General features: G+C 41.7%; 1 long non-coding RNA gene across 1 annotated transcript; it reads left to right on the top strand.

The window, feature by feature from the left end:
- The first annotated feature begins 296 nt into the window (after positions 1 to 296).
- On the top strand, positions 297 to 10819 carry LOC123346970. The gene is made up of 3 exons (XR_006573023.1): positions 297 to 763; positions 857 to 1048; positions 10354 to 10819. It is a non-coding gene; the product is annotated as an uncharacterized LOC123346970 (long non-coding RNA).
- The last annotated feature ends 768 nt before the right edge of the window (positions 10820 to 11587 follow it).

Below are 11587 nucleotides of genomic sequence, written 5' to 3'. Positions count from 1 at the left end.
AATGAAAACATCTTGACTAGAGGGCATTATCCAGGTGTAACTACATGTGAAGTACAGATACATAGTCAATATTCATAACTTCAGATACAAAAATGATACATGCATACAAATAGGATAATCATATTCAGCAAATCATAACCTTTCCAATGACATCTCACATGATTTGTCTTGCATAAAATACGTCATAGCTATGTAATAATCATATCATAGTAATATCATTATGAAGAATATGAGGTGCAGTGTCACAGGGGACGGCAGGGAGATAGTCTGCAGTCACTCCCTGGGAGAAGGTAGGTGTGTTTGAGACTCTGGAGGGTAGCCTATAATTACTTCCTGGAGGTAGAGAGTTTAGGCTGGCAAACCCAGAATGGGGAGAGAGCCTGAAAGGTAGGAAAGGCTCAGGAGAAAAGCAGCAAAGTACAGGATAGGGCAGACCTTGGCTGCTGAAGTGAGCTGGAACCCAGAGTAGAAGGTGGGCCTGGGTTCCCCTACCAGCCACTGGGGAAGTGGCACAGATCAGAAGTGCCAGGAGAGCAGACTGTCTGGGACAATTCGTGATGGAAGACTTTGATATCCCAGAAGGGGAAAACACGTTGAATGACTTGGCTAGAGGACCGAGTCACAAAGAGGAGACAGAGGCTCCTGGAGTGGGAGAAGGGCTGCAGATGGCAAAAGAGACAGTGTGGCGGAGTACAACCACAGGAAGAGGTGGTAGCCTGGCTAAGTTAACTCAGAACTGCCAGGAGATGGTGTTGTCCTAATGGTGAGTAGAGCCCCCCCAGTCACAGGGCCATATCTAAAACAAGGCCTCATACAGTCTGCTAGGAACTTAACTAACACCATGTTGTGGGTACAGGGTTTGACTGGAAATGGAGTCATGACCAGGAATGAGTGTGTAGGCAGAACAGACAGAAATGGAGAGAGACTGAGAGGCAGCCAGACAGCCTGAAGGAGCAGCTGAAACCTTGGAAGATGTTCTTGGATCAGGAGTGTAGACTGAAAAGCGTGTTCTTGGCAGAGCCGTAATTAGGACATTTTAGCACCTGAGGTGAGCAAGCATACTTTGAATGTTCATTGTAAATAAACAAAACTGCATAAAAGAAATACCTGACTACCACCAATTTCTACTCCCAACTGGAACATCCACAGGGCCCCAAGTTTTGACTATCTGCTTATGTCAAAAAAAGGCAACAGTATTTATACACAGGTCCTGGGCCTTGAGACAGAGTAATGGCGGAGTGGAGGAATTTCACATTTAGGAATAAAATGAAATATTTCTTTGGCAAAATGGGGTGGAATGACCCCAAACCTCAGAAAGTGGGTAGAGGAGGAAGGAAGTAGTGCTTTTGTTGTGTTCCTTCCTGCCTTGGGCTCACACATAGACATAGGGATTCTGCACACTTGGGATCTCTAGTGCCTGGGTTTTGAGAAGAATGGGGGAAGGACATGTTGGACTGGAGCGGTGGCACAACTGGGAAGAAAATGATTGTGAAATGCTCCCATGGCAACAGCCACTGCAGAAAAGCAGAAGTTAAAGTGGTTCACTGCAGTATTAACTTATACTTATTTTGAACGTGGAGGGTTAGAGGTGGAGAATAGGATGCAATAATGTAATTATAACCAGTCTGACAGTTATAACTGACAGATATAAGAGTGGTGGCGGGCAAATATGTCACCTAGAATGAGGACAGCTCTGTTCCCTATGAGCTGAAAAAAGGTTACCTCAGGTAAACTAGAGACACCTAAAGCAGTTAACGGCTGCCAGTGACCTTTAAAAATAAAACCTTCTGGTGTGAGAGAGGAGGAGAGAGATGAGAAACAAGCTACTGCAGGCGTGGTAGCAGCAGGAAGGAAAGGCTTCCCCTGGGAGGAAGGCTGCCCTCCCTACCTGCACTGAAAGAAACTAAGGGAGATCTACACTTCCGCTTAAATCAATCTAACTTGCATCGCTCAGGGGTTTGACAAAGGCACCCCCAGTGATACAAGTTACAGTCACCTAAGCGCTGTCCACACCGGCGCTATGTTGGTAGGAGAGCATCCACACAGCTTCTGCCTCTCGCGGAGGTGGAGCAATTATGCCGATGGGAGAGCACTCTTCCATTGGCATAAAGTGTCTTCACCAGACACACCACAATAGTGAAGCTGCATTGGTGCAGCTGTGACGATGTAGCGCTTCTAGTGTAGACCTGCCCTAAGTTAACAATTGCTTGGGGAAGGACTGGCAACTAGGAGCCAGCATACTAGGGTACGACCCTGGAATGGGTGCAGGGGAAAGAATTTCTGTTTGTGTTCTGAGTTTGAGGTGTGGGTGTTTTGCTTAAAAGAATGTCTTGGGCCTACCCTGAGGCCCACCATATAAATACAGAAAAATAAAACCTGAGTGAAGAGGAAAAATCCTCCAGAGTCAGACTGATTTACTCCAGGCTCCCCACCACCCAAGGGAAAAATGCTGAGGCAAAGGAGAAACCCTGCTGTGCGAGGCTACTGAGCAAATTGTGTACAATTACTATTACATTCCCCTTTCTGTATGTTAGCTTAACTCCTTCCTAGATCACAGGCCAAAGAGGCGGATTTACTATAGTGATGGAAGAACTCCTTTCATTGCTGTAATAAATTTCTACACTACAGCATTACAGCTGCAGCTCTCTCTTTGTGTCTGTGATCGCATAGGCTACAGAGTTGGGGGGTGGGGCTCACCCAGGCCATGGCTAACCACTTTTGCCACCACAGCCCAGCTCGGGACAGGTGATCCAGCTGCATCGGGGCCAGGAAGGGGAGGGTTCAAGCATCATGGGGGGAGAGCCCTACCTGCCCACTGTGGTAGGAGCCAACGAAGCCAGGATAGCTCCATGGCACAGGAGCTGTGGGTATGGGGTGAGTGCAGGGAGGGCTTGTACTGCAACTCTCTCCCCCTTGCCCCCCTCAGAGCCTCACACCCAGGGACAGGAAAAGATTCCCCTTCCCATGTGCCCCCCCCTCCACTTTAAATGGTGCTGCTGTGATTTTGTACACTATTTCCCCAAAACCTGTTATTTTTAGTGTGACTGCTTTGTGATATTTTTGACACAAAATGTCATGACAAATCTGCAGCACTATTAATTACCAGTACATTCTCTTCTAGATGTTGTCCCTTCCCTAGTAACTTGGAGATATCCTCTGCTCCATATCCATGTGCAGAAACTGGATTCCAAAAAATCTTTTCCTCTTCCCCATTGCTTCTCTTTCTTTGACTTAAAAAAAATGTTATAGTATAAATGCATGTTAAATCTCAGCCAGATGGCAGACAGTCCGGTCTAGAATATTAATTGTCCACCACCAGGAGTTTGATGTTTCAGGTCTCTAACCTTAGAGAGTCATTCAGAGAGAGGTCAAGGAAGAGTTAAAATTCAGCCTTAACTTTGTTACCGTTTTACAGCAATTTAATAGCCTACCTGAAATGAGTTGGTAGTCTCAGGTCAAATTCCCAGGAGGCGTCTTAACTGGCATGCTTCTTGGCTCAGAGTTCAGGGAGCTCAAGGATTCAACAGACATGAAAAAAGTGGAATTATGATGTACTGTAGATGAATGTTTCGTGAAGTACCTGACAAAAATAACGCTGTAGAACACAATCCTCTGCAACGACATTTGAGTAGACATATGTCCAGTAGGGTAATGAGATCATTGTAATTGTATTGCATGATGATGTGTGTCAATGTGATAAAATTACCACCTTGGATGTTTTCAATTAAAATCATGCCTTGCTTTACTGTGGTCCACCATGAAATCCTGCAGTCAGTAGACCATTCGAGTCAAACTCATCTGGAGGGATACTCCTTCATTTGGAATTGACATTAAGGCATTTTTAAAAGGGCCCCCTCTGTTTGAATTAAGGATGTTGCCAACGTGTTTAAACAAACTTTAAATAAAACAAAACTCCTGCATCATATTCCAAAATTAGCCCATCTCAACCCCTGTGCAGATAAGATAGGTAGGCCTTGATGGGACATTATGTCTTCTGTTGGCCCTTAAGTATTCCTCCACCCCACAATGTAGTTTCATTAATAGATAGAACTATATGATATGAACAGCAGCAGAGCCCCAGTTATCTTGTTGCCTCCACATTTCAGATTGACTCAAATCCCCTTCAGTTGGAAAGCTGGATAAAAAAGATTCATGGCACATGGGAAGCTTTAGGAAACCCAGACATCTGGAAATAAAGATAACGTAGTGGTGTAAGCCACAATGGAATAAAACATTTGTTCATTTCAACCTTTGACCTCTAAAGTCAGTCAATATGAAAAGAGAGCCAGTGATTTAATGGCAGCACAGCGGTTAGTGTTAGCTCTGCTGTGCAGAAGAGCCATCCAAATTCAGCCTCCAAGCTCCTCCAAAGCAACAGGCGTTGGGAGTCCTGGGGCACCAGTTCCCAAGGGCTATTGCACAAAATTCTTGAGCAGTTTCCCTCTGGCTGATGCTCAAAGTGGTCTGGATGGGTTCCTCCTCAGACAATCAGTAGTATCATTGCAATGTAGGGCCTTTGGGGTTGGCAAGGAAGCAAATAGAGGCAAATCCAGAGGGATAAACCCATCTCCCCTCCCTATCCCTGCCAAATAGGATCCTTAACGTGCAACGGATCCAGATGTAAAGCAGCTGCACAATAGTCTAGGACACTAGGGAATGAGAGTAGGTGGTATTAGAAGCAGCAAACAATGGAGTCGATGTGCAATAGAGTTAAAATAAATAGGTAAAAGTTTTTAATATATGTGGGTTGTTGTTTTTTTACTTTGTATTGATTCTATTTTCCTGCTCAGCAGCTTGAAATATTTTCTTCCTTACTGACTTCCTCCTTAATCATTTACCTGTATTTTAAACTGAAGCTAATATTAATGTGGAAGATATTTTTTTTAAAATGTTGGTTCATATAGGACCTTCTCATTCCAAATCATCTATCTTTGTGCACCATCATCAGCAGAGGTCAGCACAACGATGAGGACAGTCTTTTATAGCGTCATGTTTTGCAGCCAGAAAGGGAACACAAAACCACCAGGAGTAAAATCTCTGCCCTCAGTCACAACTGTGTGAGTCCTTATCAGAGAACAGAATTTGAACTCAGTATTTTGTAGGCTTTCCAAAATGAGAAGACTTTATCTTGTAGATATCTTAGTGATGAAAAGTGCATTAGAGCCTCACTAATTCGTACTGTTGGATGGGGCCTGAATTTAACTTGATATAGGCCAGTTATAAACTGATTTAAGTGTGTTCACACAAGGATTTGCACCGGTTTAATGAAATCAACATAAACAATTTTAGCTAAAACCAGTGCCACTTGTGCCTGTAGACAAGGCTTAAGAGACCAGTTATGAATAAACAAATTTTGGCCCTGATCCTGCAAAATGTTGGGTGCCCGCAATTTCCATTGAAGTCAATATTAATTATAATTATTTATCTGTATAATGATAGTGCCTAGGAGACCCAGACATGGACAAAGATTGCTAGGTACAGTACAAACACAACACAAAAAAGAGATTTCTTGCCCCTACGAGCTTATAGTCTAAGTTTAAGGCAACAGTCAACAGACAGATGTAGATAATAGAAGTTGAGGATATTTAGCACTTTGCAGAACTTAGTCATTCATGAAGAAATCCCCCCTACGATAAACATACAGCATCACAATATGAACTTTATTTATTTTGACAAGTGTCACTTATTTTAAATTACTTATAATACTTTCACCTGCAAAGGTGAAATCCTGACCCTATTAAAGTCATTGATTTCAGGGGAGCCAGGATTTCATCCTTAGTACTTGGGCTATAGAATATTTTGCTAAAGTAATGAAGTCTTAATAATACAAGAACTAATTAGAACACCCTGCTGTGACTTCTATACTTAGAAGTTCAAGAAAGTGTCCACATTTTTTGGAGAGACTTATCAAGCATTTAGATATGTGAAGTGAGAATTAGCAAAGTTCTCTCCTGTATAGTTATTGAGTTTTATTATGTTCTCTTGTTGTTGTAAGCATGTTATTGTAGAATATGACTTTTACAATATAAACATATACAAACAATTTCAAGGCTTCAGACCTCCTCGTGGGGAGCCGGGAGTCCTTTCTAGTGAAAGTAAAAGCCATATTCTTTCCTCCTCCCCACACAAAGCCCCACGTAAGGGGTCAAGTAGATGGAAGCTGGTGTTAATGCATGTGGACCTTTGCACCTATCCACAGCCCCACTGAAATAAATGAGAGTCCATGAGGATACAAGGATCCAGCCCTGCAGAGCTGATTGCAGGATCAGGACCTAAATTTTGCTTTCTGAAACCAGCTGAGGGAGGGACAGAGCAATATATAGGGCATGAACATACATTCAGGGAACAATCAATGAAAAGATTGCAACAAATCCGTGAGGGGGGAAATGAAAAAACAGTGAAAAGGATGTTAATTTTCTAGACTGAACTTTTCATTTGTAGTTAACTATTTCCCAGTGTGAGCACAAAAGGAAGAATAAAGCCAAAAAGCCCCTTCCCATTTGTTTAATTTTCTCTCGGTAGGTTTGACACCATCCCACCCCATCCCTATATGCGTACGCTCTTTGTTTTTAAATAAAAGAAAATCACTTTTGATAGACATTATATAAGTCACTGTGCTAATCTAAATCTACTTTATTTGGATCAATGAGAGTAACTTTCCACTTGAGTTAAAAAAACAAAAACAAAAAGCCACAGAACAAGTATACGGTAAACAAGTGCTAAAGTCCAAATGTATGTAAAGACTGACTATAAAGATGAAATAATAAATCCTTTACAAAACATTCAGAAATTCCTCACACATGAAAGCCAAGTATCATGTTGACTGAAATAAATAAGTATTATAACAGATACATCGTGTCTCATTAAATACACATGAATGAACCAAGTTTAGTAGAACCTCTGGAAAACTGAAACAACTTCTGCTCTGAGACTGTATATACCTTGTATATCTCATGGGCTATCACATGGTTAAATCCCAGGGCTACTCATTTCTTTGGGAAACGGAATGTTAGAGAGAATCTGGTGCTTTTCCATTCTGAAGGCTCAACAAACTTTTTTTTCTTTTCTTGCACTCTGCTGAAAGGTCAGTAGAGAATAGAATGAATTGCTATGTCTTAACAGTGTCAAGCAGTCAAAAATCTTCTTTTGGAAGGCAGTCAAAAGTGCAATTAACAGTTCAGTTAATTTCACAAGACCAGCAGGATCTTGGTAGAAGTCTTATTCCTAGTCTTCTGAGTTAAAAGTCCAGCTTTGTCTTCTCAAACAAAGACATACTATGGTTTGGTTTTTGTTTCTAAACACAGAAGTGCAATTTAGACTGATGTATGCTGGAAAAAAAGTGAACACACTTTAAAACACTCTGACACTCTTTAAACTTCTTCCTGTTTCCCTTCCCTTCCATAACATTTCTGTCTACAAAAAAAATCTCCTGCCATCTCCTGAGAGCTATTCCTGGGTTTTAGCTTTCCAGAGGTACCTATATCAAATGCTAATTGGCTTAATTAACTACAAGCTTTTGTTAGAGCTATGACATTTCCTATCTAGTCGACTTGACCATTAAAAAGTGATTTGCTTTACACTATATTTGGAACAACAGATACTTAGCCTGTGAAAAGGGCTAATGAACCATGTGTTCTGTGCTCACAAATCAGATACAGGAGCCATAGAAAGCAAGAGAGAATTATTTTGCAAAAGCAATTTAACAGAGGGGAGCTTCCGTTTTAAACTACTAAGTTCTTGTTAAAGATAAAAATAACTGTTGACAAGGATAAAATAATTAAGAGAAATGGAGAGGTCCTTTTGAAAAGGTGTTTAGCTCTTTACACTTGGAAAGGGAATAGCAGTGACTGAGATAGCTAAATTATACACTGATTTGGAAAAAATAGCTCTTACCTTTAACAACTTTTGAAGCTTCCTGTGTTTCCTGAAATTAACAGAGTGCATTTCGTGTGTCTTGACCTGTATACTCACACTGGGTAGAGGGCTGCTTTCTGTCCGAGGGCTAATTTTGTTAAATTATAATATTAAAGAGACTCTTTAAACATTAATGATTTACCCCCTCCTTGTCAGAAGATACAGCGATGAGTGTTTTAGTTTACATTGTAGTAGTTTCTGTTTATGAAGTCATTGCTGCAAAGAAGGGAGAGGAAAATGGATGAACAAAAGAATGTTTTATTTGCGAGAGACTTTCATGAAAATAGAAAGATAGTTGTCTTCATAGTGAACAAAATATATAGAAGGCAGGATTTGGTTCAGCTTTCTTCTACTGACCACAGCATATTACACTTGCATTGGTTCTCTCATTAAAAAACATGTTTGGAAACACATTTTGGAGGGGAAATACCTATGCCTAGGGCCAGAAGCTAGGAAGAAGCAACTTCAAATGGGTTATCCATACGATCAGCTATCTTGGCACTATCTTCCAGCTTCACTTTTTCCTCAGACAGTGCAGAAGAAGTCAGAAATGCTCTGCAAAGGGACTGGGAAGCTATAAAAGGTCTGCCAGAGTGAAGATTACTTTTTCCAACCTGGACATAAAAAGTGAAGCTTTTGAAACATAACTCGCTTGGGTTTTATTTTGAATGGGATGTGTCAGAGCAGGAGACAATGATTATTTCTGAAATCCTTCACAAAATTAAATTAAGTGTTACAGAGATTCAGCTCTCTGGGCTTCCCCACAGTGAAAGTTGGACTGGCCAGGGGCTCTTAAACATTTTTCTTTTTTAAATAAAAGATCCGTGGCTTGTATCCCAAGCAAAATCCAACTCTTATGCTACTGTTAAAGTCAGGCTAAGGATAAATGTTTTTGGAACAGTGGAGGGGTCATATGTTTCTATGCCCCTCCATTCAAATCAACCAAGATCATGTACGGTAAACTGTTGAATGGTGGAGGGATTATTTATTTAGCCAGATAATTCCTCAATTTTACTGGGGAGGGTGGGAAAGGAGGAAAGTGTTTGTCAAAGAACATTGGTAGGAGCTACATTTAGATTGTGCATTTGAGATTATTTCTAAATTAACACATAGCATTTGTCAAATATTTGTGTATTTTCTTTACTTTAGATAAAGCTTTGGAATTCTCCTATTAGCAATCAGTGGAAACACCCTGTCCTTCTGCATGATGTCCTAATATTAGTGTGATGCCCAGGAGTGCTGGTAGGGCACTAGACTTTATAATCTGACCCCAGTCACCTGCAGAGGGTCAGAGTTAGGGTGACACCCCTGGGCCAGCCTGATGCCTCCCTCCTCCCCTCTGGCATGGGGCTGGCCCAAGACCTCTCTGCCTCATGTCAGCATGGGGCTGGGCTGAAGTCCCCCTCCCTCCTGCCACCCTCCCAAGCGCGAGGCCACCCGAGTCACCTGCCAGCCCCCGTGACTCCCCTCCCCACCGTGACTCCCTTCTTCCCCCTGAGTGTAAGGCTGGTCTGAACTTTCTCTTCTCCTCCTCATGCGCAGGTCTGGTGATCCAAGCCCCCTCGCTGCACGCCCATGTGCAGAGCCATCCAAGGCCCCCTCTCCTCCCTGCACGTGGGGCATGCCTCTAGCACAGGGCTGGTGTTGCCACTCATCCCCATCCCAAACCCATTCCTCCGGGCCCTGCTAGGGGGGCCACCCCACTGTTTTGACAAACTGGACATTTGTCCAGTCTCTTGCCAATTGATGATCAAGAGCAAACAGGCCAAATGCCCAGTTATATAAAAAAAAAGTTGGGATGGCTGGGACAGGACCTAAAAAGGGACTGTCCTGGCTAAAACGGGACATATGGTCATCCTAGTCAGCATTATTGGCATAAGTCAGGGTTACAAAACGTTCTTGTAACATGACATCTATTGGCACCAGTGGCCACTATTACACAGTGTGCCCTCTTTAAGACAGCAGGTGGAATGCCTATAATCAGACGGGTACATTATCTCCCATAATTTGTTTCACCCATTACTTTAATCTTGTCTTAAAATAGACTGAGAGTTCTTCCAGGCAGGAACTGTCTCATATACTGTGTTCATACAGCATACTGTGCACGGGTCCAGTGGGATATATATTTATACCCTGGAACAGTTAAAATGTTACCCAGTTACCATATCATATATACAGCATCAACAAAAACACAGCTGTAAGAAGCTGCACAATGAACTACTGCGATGCTGTATGATTGAAATATGATCATGTATATCATTGTTGCTACCACTCTTATACAATTGCAACAAATCTTGTACAAAGTATATCGTGTAAGGTGTCAATGGAAAAGATATGATTTGCTAAGCATGTTGATCCTCTTTATATGCACGATCATCTTTGTATTTAAAGCTACGAATATTAATTATATAACTGTATTTCACATGTGTTTGCTCCTAGGATAACACCCACAAGGTAATTCGCATTCAATCTAGCCAGCACATTGTGAATGGATTATTCAAGTTGATGGTCCATTGAAGAACACTTAACTCTCACAATGGCACATAGAAGAAACTTGTCCCACCACGAAAATGTCTTACTGGGGCCACCTTAACCTCCAAGTGGGCAATGACTTCTCTGGTGAGTCATCAAAGCCACGTAAGAGCATGTAACTCGTTCATGTGACCCTGGACTCCATCTTGTGCCTATGATTTTCCACAAATTGAGACTCAGAGCTTTGTTTGGGACAGTAAAATTCCATCCACATGGGAGAGGGTATAAAAGACCCTGGAAACATCTCCATTTTGTCTTCATTTCCTGCTTCATTTCTCTGGACTGGATTTCTAACAAGGCCGCTATACACAAGGACTGATGACCTCCTAGCTGTCTGGGTAATTTCCAGAGAGACTTTTGCAAACCAGCAGTTTATTCCATCACTGCTTCAAACTTGATGCAAGAATTTTGCAATGATTGTTTGTAAATGATCTATTAACCATTTGAACTCTTTCTTTTCTCTTAAAAATAAAACTTTAAATTTTAAACTATTAAATGAGTGGCAGCAGCATGATTATTGGGTAAGATCTGAGTTATATATTGACTTGGGTATGTGGCTGATCTCCTGAGAGCAGAAGAAGCCTTTGGTTTGATTAAATTGATTTTCATTAACCATTCATCATAAAGTCTAGTGTCTGGGTGGTGATGCCTAAGGAGACTGCATTTTTTACTTTTTAACCAGTGTGGTGAGACAGAAGTTTGGCTTGGTATATCTTATGGAAGAATAACCACCAGTTTGGGGTGAGGCTGCCCTATTTCTCAGCAGTTTGTCCTGAATCTGGTATTCTCAGCTGTGACCCACTGAGGCATGGTGGCAAATGCCTACAGTACATCTTACAGTTCCAGTGCTGACTCCCTCTCATGGGGCTGCTGTAGAAAATTTAAAAAAAAAAAATCAGGAAAGATATACTGGAAGTCTAATAAGTAATTCCAGACTTACATCCAGTTAACTGAGAACAGTGTTTATCACATACCATATTCATACTCAGTTCACAGCCCAGCAGAATTTTTTATCCAAGTGGCTGTGAGACTCAGCTCATTAATGTTTATGAGGTGCTCAGATATTATACTGCTGAGATTTTACTGTGAATAGGATTTGAAGCAGGTCTTGCAGGGGGACATAAGGTGTGCAGTGTGACAT

The sequence above is a fragment of the Mauremys mutica genome, chromosome 1 (assembly GCF_020497125.1).
Source record: "Mauremys mutica isolate MM-2020 ecotype Southern chromosome 1, ASM2049712v1, whole genome shotgun sequence".
NCBI classification, from domain to species: Eukaryota; Metazoa; Chordata; order Testudines; family Geoemydidae; genus Mauremys; species Mauremys mutica.
This window is presented reverse-complemented; position numbering and strand designations above follow the sequence as displayed.